Raw genomic sequence first — 15208 nt, forward strand, 5'->3', positions numbered from 1 at the left:
AGAAGTGTTTACTCCTCTCTTGGCCTGTGCTTTGGTTAGTGAGTGACCACAAGCACTCTTTTCTACCCTGAGACTGTGAGGAGGGTTTCCTCTCCACTGCTGCCTGCTGCCACAAGCTTTTCTGTGACAGTACTCCTCCTTACCCCAGGACTGCCACCCAAGACTACAACCCAAATCCAGGTATTTTTTTAAATTTTTTTTGTCTCTTCTCCAATTTATTAAAGAAGGAACCAAGACCATTGTGGTGTCAAGAAGAATAGTAGTTACACAGCAAGGAAGGCTGATACTTAACCACTAGGAAGCTGAAGAAGAGAAGGAAGGAGGAGGGCAGCAGTGATGCCAGCCGGAGCCAGGGAGGGCAGTCATCCCACAAAGGGGCAACTGCAGAGAGGGGCCGGCAGGCTGATCCCGGCTGCTCTTTATCCTACTGGCTGCCAGGAAGCAGGGGAGATGGCAGCAGCCAGCTCTAGCAGGATCTGCAAAGTGTAGGTCCCAGGTTCTAGCTACAGCTTTGGAGGGAGAATGAGGAAAAATTTCCTGGGCCAAGGGGCCAACGAAAGAATGGGAAGGGACTGAGCTGGAGGAGGCTGTTTGGGGTACTGCTGCTGGGGGGCATGCTGTTTAAGGGACTTCTGCATGGGGGACGGCTGTCTGGGAGGAAACGGAGAATGGCCCCACCGGACCCAGCAGTCACAAACAGAGCAGCCCAGTGGAGGGAGATCTGAGACATGGGACGTGATGGCAAGCCCCCCTCCCCCCCATGGTGGGCAGGCCGTTCCCTGGTCCAGGCCCAACAGGATGGTTCCCTTGCCATGACCTCTTCACAACAGTGCTGGCTCACAACTGCCCGGTAGCCCATCCGGGCCCACAGCTGGTCCCTCCGACAAAGGAAGCTGGGCAGGAGTTTCTGCCAGCCCCTGCCTAGGGCCCAGGACAAAATCTCATACTTGGGGTCCTCTCTGTCTTCCTCTGTGTCATTAGCTAGACACAAGGCTAAGAAGAGGTTGCTGTGGGTATATTCACTGAGCTGCAGGCCAGTGAAAGAGATCCCTGTAATCTCCTTTCAATCAATTGATTGATCCCCTTACTATCTGTGGGCTGAGTGCTTTGGAAGCAGCCACTGCCATTGCTGCTACAACCCTGAAGCTGCACTAGAGTTGGGGCTGGTTTTCTCTCCTCTCTCACCCAAGTCTGACAGACCTTTCCCACTGACCTTCTAAGTTGTCTTTGACATTTGTTGGTTGAGAAGTCTGGAAATGGCCTCAGCTGCTGGTGATTCAGTCTCCTGAGGCCTGCTCCAGGTTTGCTGGGGCCCGGTTTGTGTTGGCACAGCCCATGCCAGACTGTGCTCTTCTCCCAGCCCGGCATAACCAACCTTTCCCATTGACCACCCAGGTTGTCCTGGACTGGAAAATGCTTCACTGTGTCCCTTTGTGAGTTCTACTGCTCTAGAATTTGTCCAGAGGCATTTTACAGACATCTGGAGGGGTTTGGGGGAGAGCTCAAGAAAGTCCCTGCTTCTACTCCACCATCTTGGCTCCACCCTCTTCAAGATGTTGTTAACAGTAGACTTGGATAGTAGAAATAGCACTTAACTTTGAGACAAATTAACTAGCTTTTCCCTAGAGAAGAGTCCCTGAAGCAGTTACTAACATTTAATTTTTGAACCACAAACCACAAGGTATTAATTTAGTTTTCACAGCCAACAGGTCAAGTGCTCAGGGTGGCCACTGCAGAGCTTTATGAATTGGAAGGAACAATGAAGTTGCCTTGAAAGCATCCAGAACAAAAGCCGAGTTTGTAGGATCAAACTAGTGAATGTAAGCTTTGTTTCCCTATATGCTGAGAGAAAATGGCAGGAAGCAATTCAGTCTATTCCCTGTCAGGAAAATCTTAGAGATGGGGGAGAAGACAGAAAAAAAAATCAATAACTTGTTCTATTTCCTGAATTTGGTTCTTTGTAAAATGTCAAAGAACTTGGTTGTTGTTTTATAATGCTGAAATCACCATGGGGCAGATTTCAATGAGATAAAACTCTCTTCCTCCTGGCAACCTTGCAGAATACATGGTGGATAGAGTCATGGTATTTTCTCATTGATAGAGATAGAAGAAAGTCATGTCATAGGTACAGAAATATCACCAAGGAAAGTTGGCCTGTTTTATTTTCTAGCTCCTCATGAAGTTAATGATGCTGAGGTCTATTCTATTCACATGATCTAGTTATAGCCCTTTTCATGGTTACAGAATGAACCTCAAATGCTGGCCAACCATCCCCCAAATGTGTGTTCTCCATTACAAGGTCCACCATACAAATGAATGTGGCTGATGGTTAGTTCTAATTCATTCTATTTTGTTTGTTTCCTCAGGATTACAATTTCATCAGAGTTGGGTGCTCCTAGTGAAGAACTTCCTCTTCCAATGTAGGTTAACAGTTGCTTTGCAACCAATAATGTTAGAAGTTGCTTGAAACCTGAAGTTAAGTGACTAAACAGCTACTACATATGTATCAAAGGCAAAACTTGATCCAAGGTCTCCCTAACTCTGAAGCCAGCTTTCTAGTAACTATACCACAATGCCTTTCAACTAGTTAAGAACTCCAAGGTGGGGGAGAGGGACAGCCCAAGTCCCTTTGCAATTGGCCACACTCAGGAGAAGATGTAAATACACAAAATCAAAGGCAGTTAAAGCTTAAAGGAACCTGAGAGATCACCTAGCCTAAGCCCTTGGAAAATCTCTGGTAGTTTGTGGTTCCTATCACTCTCCAAAGTTTACACTCACCAACCTGGCAGATGGAGTATCATAGTTATGAGGCCTATATTGTGAAGGAAAAGAGATGAATGAAATTATCATAGGCATGGAAGAAAAAGGAGAAAAAGAGGGAAGATGGGAGGCAAGGGTAAAGGGAGGAAAGAAGGAAAGGACAAAGAGGAGGAAGGGAACAACAAATACAAGGAAGGAAGAAATCAAGAGAAAGGAAAAAGGAAGAAGGAAGAGAAAGAGAAGAAAAAAGAGGAAGAGGGAAGAAAAAAAGAGTAGTATGGAGAAACAGACTTAGAGAAATAAAATGACTTAACCCAAGGTTGCACAGCTACTTGGTAACAGGCCCATAGTAAAACTCTTTCAAACAACAATAAAATACCTCCACCATCTTCTTCTTTGCATTTCTGGTAAGAGCAGGGCAGAAGAGGGGCAATCAAATGACCATGACATGTGAAGTAGGTCCAAACTCAGCATGTCACACCACAGAACTATATGTTAACCCAGCCTTCATTACACTGAAGCATAGCTCTGTGAAATGTGGAGGAACAGCACAATATAGCTACAGGCTCCCTGTGGGGAGGACAGAGCAAGGTTGGCATCTGTGAGCTATGGCTCAGAGAGTCATCATTTTTAAATGGAAAATACTAACATGTAATTCTTTGAACTTGTAGCCAAGAAGAAAGTCAAAAATAATCATTACTTCATTGGACAGGGCTCCACATTTCTTTCTCATTTATCTCTAATCTCCCCCCGCCATTCTTAAAATATGGCCTCAAAAGCTATATTTTTTTCTTTAGAGAGAGCACACCTCTGATCCTTTCAATAATCCTCCTCCTTTAGCAGCACAATCATATTTTTCTCCTTCTTTGGGGGTTTCAATTTTTGAATCCTTTAGTATGGTGAATTCCCAGTAAGAACACTCTTTCTACCAATACAGACAGGCAAGTCTTCTGCAAGGTATAGTCTTACAGAGTTATTTTGTGACATTGAGTTATTAAGTTATTTGCCCGGGGTCACACAGCTGATATATGTCAGAAGTAGGACTTAAATTCAGGTTTTCCTGATTCCGATACCAGCTTCTATCCACCATGATCTCCTGCTTCTTTAACATAATTGTCATTGAATTAATTGCCCTACTACTACACATCTATTGTACCTTCCAGTCTGGAGGATCCTCTCCTACCAGACATTCATTGTCAAATCTATGCAAGCATTAAAACTTTTCATAGTATCAAAGCTAGAGCTAAAAAGAACATCAGGGGCCATGAGTCCAATTTGCTTGTATCACAGATGAAGAAACCAAAATCCAAAAAGGTTAATTTCACATAGATAGTAACTAACAAGGCCAATATTGATACTCAGATCCACTAACTCAAAACCAAGCCCTCTTTCTAACACACGTTATTAACTGCTACCATTAAGGTCTCAGGCCCCAGTCATCCCAGTCTAAGAAAAACATGGAGTTATGGGACTGCCAACGCAGAGTTGTACCATGTTTCACAAGTCTTCTGCCAATGAAAAATCTGATCTCGTAAAGACATATTTGTATTCAGATGAATCAGATGAGTAGTGTGAAATATAAGAAGGGAGAGTTATTTGTATATCCAGTTTACATTTGTTTTCATGGAATCAACTGGCTCCAGGGATAGAACAAATCCATATAAAGTTATATATATATATATATATATATATATATATATATATATATATATATATATATATATATATATAGCTATTTATTTGGATATTTTATAGTAAATAATAGATTAATGTAGCCAAAGGAGATAGACTGTGGTAGTTCCTCCTCCTCCTCCTCCTACTTCTCCTCCTTCTTCCCCCACAAAAAACCTGAAGTACCCTCCTCCCATCACATCCATCCATCTAAACCCTACCCATTCTCCCACAGGCCAGGTCAAATCTTTCTGTCTCAAACTCATATTTAATTTTTCCTGAGTGTTGATCTTGTTTTTACAACTAGATTATATTGCTTGTTATGCTTCTTTGTTTTCCCACAGAGTCTTGAATATAGTAGCTGCTTAATGGGAATTGGATAGAATCATAGACCTAGAAAGGACCTTAGAAATCCAGTCTAAGCCCTTCATTTTACAAATAAAGGTCCAAAGAGATAATGGGTCCTAATTTTGTGAGTTACAGAAGTAGAACTCAAATTCACGCCAATTCATTTCCTCATCCAATGGTCTATTCAGCTAAGCTATATGTCCAGTATAGAGCAACTGCTTGATTTAATGAATTTGATTCCATGCCATGTTGGCATTAAAAACCATTAAAGAAGATATAGGTTCTGAGAGGGTACCTCAGTAAGCAGAAATGTCTACGGTAGGGAAAGAATGTCATATTGATCTCTTAAAGGCTGCATTTTCGGTCTTCCAAAAACACTATTTTAAAGCAGAAAAAAATTCATTCTTTCAGAAGGTAAAGTATATGGATACAGACACAGGTCATAAAGTTCTGTGGTTGTTGCTTCTAGATCCAAAATGTTTTGCAATAATGGAGGCAAGGAATGAGGACAGAAGTGTGGGGAGGTGTGAGGTATGAGAAATAATGTTCTGTTGAGAGTGAAAAAAGAATAAAATAAATCCCCATCCCCAATCTCCTGTTTCTTTATATCCCACTGGTAGAAAGATTTTCAACAGGGTAGAAGCATGCTGTTATTACTAGGTCTGGTCCCACCTAGCACTTCTTTCAGAGATATGACCATTTGTTTCTGATAGTGAGATACAGCTCAATTCAACCCCTTTATTTGTTCGACTCTAAGGAATCAGAAGCACATAGAACAAAATTGCTTTTTTTTTATTCCTTAGCAAGTAATTAATCAATGGATATTTATTTATCAAACACTTACACTGTGCCAGGAACCGCACCAAGCACTGGATACAAAGAAGAAAAAAATAGTCCCTAACCTTGAGAAGCTTATATTTTAATTAATGAAGTAGCACATATAAATAAAAGTATTTTCAAAATACAAAGTAAATTGAAGGCAACCTTAGAGAGTTATCTAAAAAAAACAAGAGAGGCCCAGTTATTCATTGCTTCTAGAATAAAATATGAATTCTTCTATTTGTCTTTTAAAGCCCCACTTTTGTTTCAGCTTCATTATTCACTGGTCCCCTTACAGTGGCCTTCTCTCTCTCTGATCCTTACTCCTGGCATTCCACCACTTGTCTCTAAGCCTAAACACTGACTATACTCCATGCCTGGAAAGCATTCCCTCCTTACCCCTTCCTCAGAGAATATCTATCTTGTTTCAGGACACAATTTTTAAAATGCCCTCTACAGTATGGATTTCTTATGATTTATCATTTCATGGCCACTTTGGGAAATCTCATGAAGCTTAAGGACCCCTCCTCAGCATAATGATTTTAAAGGCATGACATAAAACGCATAGATTACAAAGGAAACTAATTATGTAATAATAATTAATAATAGAAGCTAATAGTTTATAGTGCTATAGAGTACTAAGAACTGCTCTAAGTACTTTATAATTACTATCTCATTGATCCTTACAACAATTCCAGTAAATAGGTGCTATTATTATCATCATTTTATGGATGAGAAATTGAGGCAAATAGAGGCTAAGTGACTTACCCAGGGTGACACAGCTGGTAGACCGTAACAACAATGCTGCTTACAGCTACTTTGGAGGTGTAAGGCCAATAACACCATCACACAAGAGGGCTGCTAGCGCAGGTTCTTTGTTCAGCTTTTCTAAGGAAAGCAACTTTAAGGGGTTTACAATCTCACTTTAATTAAACATACATATATCATTCACTTAGTTCAGGCAGGAAAGTCAGCACCCCAAACTTCAGAGAAAACACAAACAGAAATTACAAGCAAAAATTATATAAACAGAGTAAATAACACAAATCAGCAGACAGGGCATCTAACCATCTGCCCATAACAATACATACATAGTTACCAGAGACAGAAGCACCAATATCTGGGTTTTCAAAGCCTGGGGGGGAGGGGTGCTCCTTAACAACTACCCAGTATCTAGTCTGGCCAAATCACCTGAACATCCTCCCAATGAGTGAGCCCCCAGGCAAAATACTAACCTCAGAGTATATATACACTTCTTCAGGGTAAGGGTGTCACAACCATGTGACTCGAACTCATGTAACTTAGACTTTCTTGTGACTTGTCTAAGGCTCTTTGTTAATCAAAGGCTCTTGAATCAAACAAAGGCAAGTCTCAACCAAAGGTATTTGATTACCTTAGTGCTGAGAAGAACTAGAACTCCAAAAGAAAAAAGAGCAAAACAAAAAGTCCCACTTTGCTTGCCATTAAATAGATATACCCCATATATTATAATTATGCTGCCCTATATGTTGAACTTTTTTTCCTATTCAAGATTACAGATTCCCTGAAATCTATCTACATAGATGAGGCTGATAACCACTGGTCTATACAAAGCCTTTTCTTACTCCCTCCAAATCCTAGTGCCTTCCCTACCTACTGTGTAGTTATTCTCTTTATTATGGTATCTTCCAAGCCAGAATCTGAGTATTACCTAACCTTTCCTTTTGCCATGAACTGAATCCTCCTGTATGTGTTTTCTTGAGAGAAGAAACTTTCCTCCTCTCGTATTTCTATCCCCAGTACTTATTAGCACAGTGTTTATTTTTCATAAAGATCATTTGATATTATAGTATATTTAAGCTATTTTATCAAATTATTAATTATTAAACTATGATATTAGTAAATTTTATTGCCATTTCCATTTAAATTATATTCATCTGTATAAGTTATACTTACTCTGTTTACAATTATATGTAGATTCTATGTCCTCAGGAGAATATAAGCTCCTTGAGGAAGAGGATTACTTCATTTGTTATAATTGTATCCCTAGCACCTAGCTCAGTGCCTACCACATAGCCCCACACACTTAGGAAATGTTTGGTAACTCAGTGATTGACTCCTCACTGTAGTGAAAGAGATCCAGTGCAGAATACAAATGCCAGAGAGATTCCCTATAGATGGGAAGCTCCCCCTATTTGTAGATGATATGTAGATAATCACATCAAGCCTTAGAAAATAACAGAGATTTCTAAATGAGATCCATATTACCTCAAAAGAGTTTAGCCTAATAACTACAGTCGAAAAACCAAGTACCTTGGGTATAAACTATGACATGTCATTTAGATAGAAACCCATGGAGAGGGTACATCAAGAGCTGGCTGAATTGTCTTTGGGAAATAATACAGTGCTATTACTGATCTTGAGCTTTTCCCTGAAACAAAAGTCTTTCCTTTTCTTTAATAATAACGGTCTTCTTTTAGTGCTATATAGCTGCAAGTCATGGAATTCCACAATCTCCCAAAGAACTAAAGTTGTGGATCACTCAAAGTGCGATGGAGAAGGACATGAAAGGCATGAGTACATTGTAACATATGATCAACCAAGAATTACAAGAAAAAATGTATAGAGGATGTCAACAGACAGATATATAATCAGAAAAGAATGTGAGCCAATCTTACAGCAAGAGTGAGGGTGGACTCCACTGGTATCCATGAAACCTTAAGAGTTGTACAGGAAGACTACCCGCCCCTTCACCCATGCCCCAGAGGATAAATAAGAGCACATGAACAAGAATCATATAGGAGAATAGGCCATGAATGGGGTAGGAATTTCAGTATTGGAAGAAGTACTCACATGGATACATCTCACTGAAGTAACGAAACAAGAAATCCTAGTGTGCTTTAAAGACAATTTCACAGGGCTTGTACATGCAATTCTCCTAGCCACATCCCAGAGTTTCTTGATGCCCCTGTCATATACAGAGGCTTGAATCTTGGCTTGTTTGGACTATAAGCGTAACCTGGCAATGGGATTTCTTACACTCCAGTGTGCTTAAGAAAAGACTGCTCTGAGACCTAGTGATATGGGGCTGACTGTGACAGAAAACTCTCATGACTCCTTGGGATAGTGAGTTCGGTCACTAAATAGTTCATCTCCAAGACTGTATGCCAGGGAGATTCAATCTCCATTGCCAGGGACGTTGATATGTTTTAAATTGACTGCAGTCATTTGTCAGGATAGAAACACTCTCCCTAGATTCTAAGCAAGGCTATAGGCAGTTCTTTCCTAGTTCAGTTTTAGGAACACTGGGAATCATGGATTTTTAGAGCTAGAAGTGGCCTTGGCAATGATCTGTCCTCCTCTTTAAACCAGAGGTTATTAAACTAGGATCTGTAAACTTATATAAATAAACAACTATTTCAATATTGTTTTCCTTGGAAATCCTATGTATTTTATTTTATTCATTTAAAAAAGATAGATAGATAGATAGACAGACAGACAGACAGATCTATATACAGGGAGAGAGAGACAGAGAGGGAGAGAGAGACAGAGACAGAGACAGAGAGAAGTGGTTCATTGGTTTTACCAAACTAGCAAAGGGTCTTTGAATAAAAAAGGTTAAGAACCTCTGCTCCATGCTATCCTAGACATCCCTTCCTGCTCCAGAGATCAAAACTTCATTAAAATGCAAATGGCCCTAGGAGAATGATGTGGAGAGCTAAATTTCATACTAGGGGAGATAACAGCAGATTCTCTCCCAGAAACAAGAATTTGGACGTTGTGGTTGTTGTAGTGGTGGTTGTGGTTGCTGCTACAGCTACTGCTGTTGCTGTTGTTGTTGCTATTGTCTTTTGTAAGTTTTGTTTTAAAAGGGAGAAAAGAGAGAGCCAAAGAGGAAGGACTTTCCAATGTAGTCTCTAGGGAACAAAAAGGCAGCTCCTTATTTAGGATTTTATTTTTCCCTCTGAATATGCAGCTGTGCATAGTAGAAAGAACTCTTCTATAGTAAGATTTCAGGTTGGATTTCTAGGTCTGCTACTTACTCTTTCTGAGTCCTTTGGCAAGTCATTTCCTTCTTTGGAACTTCGGTTTCCCTGTCTGTAAAATGAAATACATGACCTTTAAGGCCCTTTCCAATTTTAATCCTAAAATGATCAATTGTCCCACAGATCTAAGGGGTCAATCAATCTGTTCTCTCCACTATCACTAGTAGTTCTTCCATCTGGATATTCTCTCTTCCCAGGCCATCTGTAAAACCACTTTAGTACCTAAGCAAGCAAGCCACACTTTTAGGACACCAACAGTGGCAGCAACTTTGGGAGCTCTCAAGTCAGAGACAGTAAGAGGATCAGGTCAGAAAGAGATTATAGGAGATTCCTTTGCTACAACTAGTCACAAGACTAAGCACTGCTTTGTAACTCCATTACCTACACTCACTTCAAGATCACAGCCTCAGGGCAGAAAAGAGCAGTTGGGCTGATGAAGAATCAGGGACCATAAGGAACAGTAGCAGTTGACCAAGGGCATTTCTACCATAAGGTTCAGAGTAAAATTCAGTAGAGCAGCAACCACAGTTCTTTCCAGATGACACCACATTGAAAATACCAAAAGCTTTCAAACCCTGAGAAACAGCACTGAAAAGAGCATTACAAAAAAGCCTGAAGCTTGGGACAGTATTCACCCCATCACCCCACCCGGGTGAGCAGAGCCCAACTTTGATATAAACTTCAATGTTAAGAAATGGGCTAGAAAAATGAGCAAATAAAAAAAGAACCTGACCATAAAAATCATTATGGTGGCAGGGAAGATAAGACACAAACTCAGAAGTCAATAAGATTTTTTTAAAATAGCTACAAGCCAAGACTCAAAGGAAAAATTGAATTGGACACAAACACAACAAGAATTCCTGGAAAAGTTAAAAATTATTTTCAAAATCAGTGTCAGAGGAAAAAGTGTAATGTCTGACACTCCATGACCTCATTTGGGGTTTTTTTTTGGCAAAGAAACTGGAATGATTTACCATTTTGTTCTCTGTCTCATTTACAGATGAGGAAACTGAGGTAAAGAGGGTTAAGTGACTTGCCCAGGGTCACACAGCTAGTAACTCCAGGGCCCAGCATTCTATCAGATAGAGACAGACACATAGACAGATAGATAGATAAATAGATAGATAGATAGATATAAACAGATTTGTATATGTATGTATGTATGTATGTATGTATGTATATGCTTATATAAACTAAACATCATGACATCATATTCATAAAGGAAAAAAATGAATTATAGGAGGAAATAGTAAAACTATACAATTGGGGTCATCAACTTTCCCCTCTCAGAGCTAGATAAATCTAACCATAAAATAAATAAGAAAAAATTAAGGAGATGAATAGAATTTTTAAAAAGTTAGATATGATAGACCTCTGAAGAAATTAAATGGGAACAGAAAGAAGTGTGCCTTTTTCACAGCTATATATGGCAGCTTCATAAAAATTGATCAGCATAAAAGCCTTAAAAACAAATGCAGTAAAGCAGAAATATTAAATGCACTCTTTTCAGACAATATTGCAATAAAATTATATTCAAAAAAGGGCCACAGAAGCATAGATTAAAAATGAATTGAAACTAAATCATCCTAAAGAATGAATGAATCACAGAATAAGTCATAGAAACAATAATTTCATTAAAGAGAATAACAGTGAGACAACATACCAAAATTTATGGAGTGCAGCAGTACTTAGAAGAAAAACTATACCTTTAAATCATACATCAATAAAAGAGAGGAAGAGTAGATAAATGAATTGGCCATGCAACTAAAATAACTAGAAAAAGGACAATAAAAATCACCAACTAAACACCAAAATAAAATTCCTGAAAATGAAAGAAGAGATAAATAAAATTGAAACTTAAAAAAAAAAAACATTGAACTAATAAACAAAATAGGACCTGGTTTTGTGGGGGGGAGGGGGAATTGATAAACCATTGACTAATTTTACTTAAAAAAGAAAGAAGAAAACCATATTACAAGAATCAAAAATGAAAAGTGTGAATGCACCACCAACACAATGAAATTGAAGCAATTATTAAGACATATTTTCTCAATTATATTCCAGTAAACTGACAATTTAAATGAAATGGATGAATATTTACAAACGTGTATATATATATATATATATATATATATATATATATATATAGTCCAGATACACAGAAGAAGAAATAGAATACTTAAATAACCTATCTTAGAAAAAGAAATTGAGCAAACCATTAATAACTCCCTAGGAAAAAAATCCTCAGGACCAGATAAATTTATAAGTAAATTCTACCAAACAGTTAAGAAACAATTAATTACAATACTATATACATTATTTGAAAAAAAACAGATAAAGAAGGAGTCCTACCAAATTCCTTTTGACACAAATTTGGCTTTGATACACAAACCAGGAAGAACAAGAATGGTAAAAGAAAACTGTAGGCCAATTTCTGTAATGAATATTGGTATAAAAAATTAAATAAAATACTAGCAAGGAGATTACAGCAATATACCTGAAAGATCATACACTATGACCTGGTAAGATTTATATCAGGAATATCGATATTAGGAAAACAATATTAGGAAAACAATCAGTACAATTGACCATGTCAAAAAGAAAAACAAAAAAATTCATATCATTATATCAATTGATGCAGATATTTATAGCAGCTCTTTTTGTGATAGCAAAGAAATGGAAATCAAGGGGTTGGGGATTCATGATGTTAATCAGGGCAGGAATTTTTGCTGTTCTTAAGTGCCTTTGATGAGATTAGCCTTTGTTTGAATGGGGCAGGTAAAGTGGGAATTTTTTTTTTGTCTTGGAATGTTTCTCAGCACTAAGACAATCAAGAGCCACTGAATTGTATATGATGTGGTACTGGAGATTCAAGAGCTTTCCCACACCCTAAATGGTGAGCCTCTAGCCCTCAGGGCCCTGAACACCATGTATGTACTGGAAGATTAGCATTTCACTTTTGGGGGTACACTCATTGAAAGAATGTGGGTGACCAGACTCTGGGCAAGCCATTGAACCCACCCCCCAGCTTTGTAACCCAGATGTTGGTGCTTCTCTGGTAACTATGAATTTTCTGTTGATATTTGTAATTTCTGTTTGTATTTGCCCAGAAGTCCAGGGGGCTGATCTTTTCTCCCTGAACTAAGTGAATGATATATATGTTTAATTAAACTGAGATTCTTAACCCCTTAAAGTTGCCTTCCTTAGAAAAGCAGATCAAAAAACCTGTGTTGGCAGCCCTTCCTGTGTGCTGTTGTTGTCAGTCTTACACAGCCACAGTAGCTGCTAGCCACATTGTTGTTACACCATCAATTAGGGCTTGTGATGGAATATGATCATGCTATAAAAAATGATGAGCAATATTGCTTCAGAACAACCAGGAAAACTTATTGAAGTGAGCAGAACCAGAAGAACATTGTAGAAAGTAACTGCAATATTATAATGATGATCCACTGTGAAAGATTTAGCTTCTCTGATCAAGACAATGACCCAAAGTTTCCAAAGGACCGATGATGAAAAATGCTTTCCACTTCCAGAGAGAGAAATGAATTCCGTAGATTGAAACATATTTTTTAAATTTTTCTTTATTTTTTAAGCTTTATGCAATATGACTAATAGGGAAATATGTTTTGCCTGACTTCACATGTATAATTGATATATTGTTTGCTTTCTCAGTGGGTGGGGGAAGTGTTGGAGGGAAGGAAAGAACTTTAAGCTCAATTTTTTAAATGAATGTTAAATATGAATCAATTAAAAATCACAAGAGAAAAAATTTAAAAATCAATAAGATCCTGAAAAGGGGAGTTTGAGAGGAAGGGTAACCTGCAATGACAGTAAACTATTTTCTAGGAGTTAAGTATTAGAACAAAAATCCAATTTGGGGTGGTTGCCACCAAAGTGTCTTCTCATTGGCTCCTCTGCTCTGGAAGAAACAAACAGCTTCCCCACTTCCAAACTTCTCTATTACTATTGAGAGAACTGCCATCCTCCCAGTCCCCCATACTGGCAATCTAGGAGTTATACTTGATTCCTCACTATTTCTTACGCTCCATATCCAATCTATGGCCAAGGCCCACCAGTTTCACCTTTGCAATATTTCTAGAATATGCCTCCTCTGATACTTCCTCCATTCCGGTGCAAGTGTTTATTTTCACCTATATCCTGGACTATTGTAACCTACTGGTTGGTCTGCATGCCACAACTCTCTCTCCACTCCAGTCCATCTTCCACTATGTCGCAAAAGCAATTTTTCTAAAGCACAACTCTGACCATGTCACTAACCTATTCAATAATGTCACAAAGATATAAGGAAAAAAAGGGAAAGTCAATTTTCAAGCACATTTTTTAAAAATACCTATTTTACACTTTTACTCAGAGCTGGGACTATTTCTGCATATTTGCCTCTCTTAATGCTAACAGGTATGACCTGGGAGCTATCAATTCATGAAAGAGAAGGAGAGAGAGGAGAGAGGAAGAGAGAAAGAAAGGAAAGAAAGGGGGAGAGAGAAAGAGAGAGATGGAGAGAGACGGAAAGAGAGAAAGAGAGAGAGAGAGAGAGAGTTCAATTTAGAGCAACTGATGTCTAAAGAGTACTTAAATCACTGTAAAATTCTGTACTTGGTTGTGACGCTTGGGCCTCTATGGCTCAGTTTGTGATGATGTCTGTGCGCTACTTGGTTCTCCCTCAGAAATAGGTTGATATCAATCAAACATAATGTTGTTGACCCCTTTAAGGACCACCCATGAGGGAAGATTTTGCTTCTCCTTAAGAGGAAAAATATTGATGCTGCTAGAATTTTTATATTTACTCTCTAAGTTTTACTTTACTAAAGTGTTTAAGATGGCTAGTTATTCCCTTCCTACAAATGACACCATTTATTTTATTGTCAGTACTTGGGGAAGTTGAGGAATCACCTACATAAATACTGAGTCATTGATATCACTAGTTAGAACTAAAAAGAAGAAGCAGCCTCTGATATAGATAGAGAGATAGAGAAAAATAGATATCTTACTGTGTTCCTCTTAACCTCTTGGCTCCTGGGCAAGTCACAACCTCTCGATAATCCACAGGCAACTGTTTCTAAGAGTACAAAACTATTGATGATTTGCATTGGTAGAGGGAATTTCATACACACACACACATACATGCATACATAATACATACATACACACAGTATTAATGTGGTCAAGTAACTTTAAAACCTAGATACTGGTGGTTAAAGGCTTTTTTTTCTATTATTAAACAAAACCTTACTTGAACTTCAGCTCGCAGCTATCCTTCAATACTTCTTTTTTTTTAATTTCTTTATTTATTTTTAGTTTACCACATACGGTTCTACATAGTTTTGAGTTCCAGATTTTCTCCCCTCCCTCCCCCCTTCCTCCCCAAGACGGCATGGAATCTCATATAACTGTCATGTATAACTTTGCATTGAATTAATTTATGCACTAGTCAAGTTGTGGAGAAGAATTTTGACCAATGGAATGGATCATGAGAAAGAAGAAACAGAACCAAAAAAAAAAAAACAACCCAAAAACAAAAACAAGAGAGAAGCAAAAAAGGCGAGCATGTAGTGCTCCTCGAT

The 15208-nt window shown here is 38.5% G+C and overlaps 1 pseudogene; it reads right to left on the reverse strand.

Annotated features, from left to right (window-relative positions):
• Positions 1-419: 419 nt before the first annotated feature.
• On the reverse strand, positions 420-13753 carry LOC118842493 (annotated as a pseudogene).
• Positions 13754-15208: the final 1455 nt, after the last annotated feature.

This window comes from Trichosurus vulpecula, chromosome 3 (genome assembly GCF_011100635.1).
Source record: "Trichosurus vulpecula isolate mTriVul1 chromosome 3, mTriVul1.pri, whole genome shotgun sequence".
Lineage (NCBI taxonomy): Eukaryota > Metazoa > Chordata > Mammalia > Diprotodontia > Phalangeridae > Trichosurus > Trichosurus vulpecula.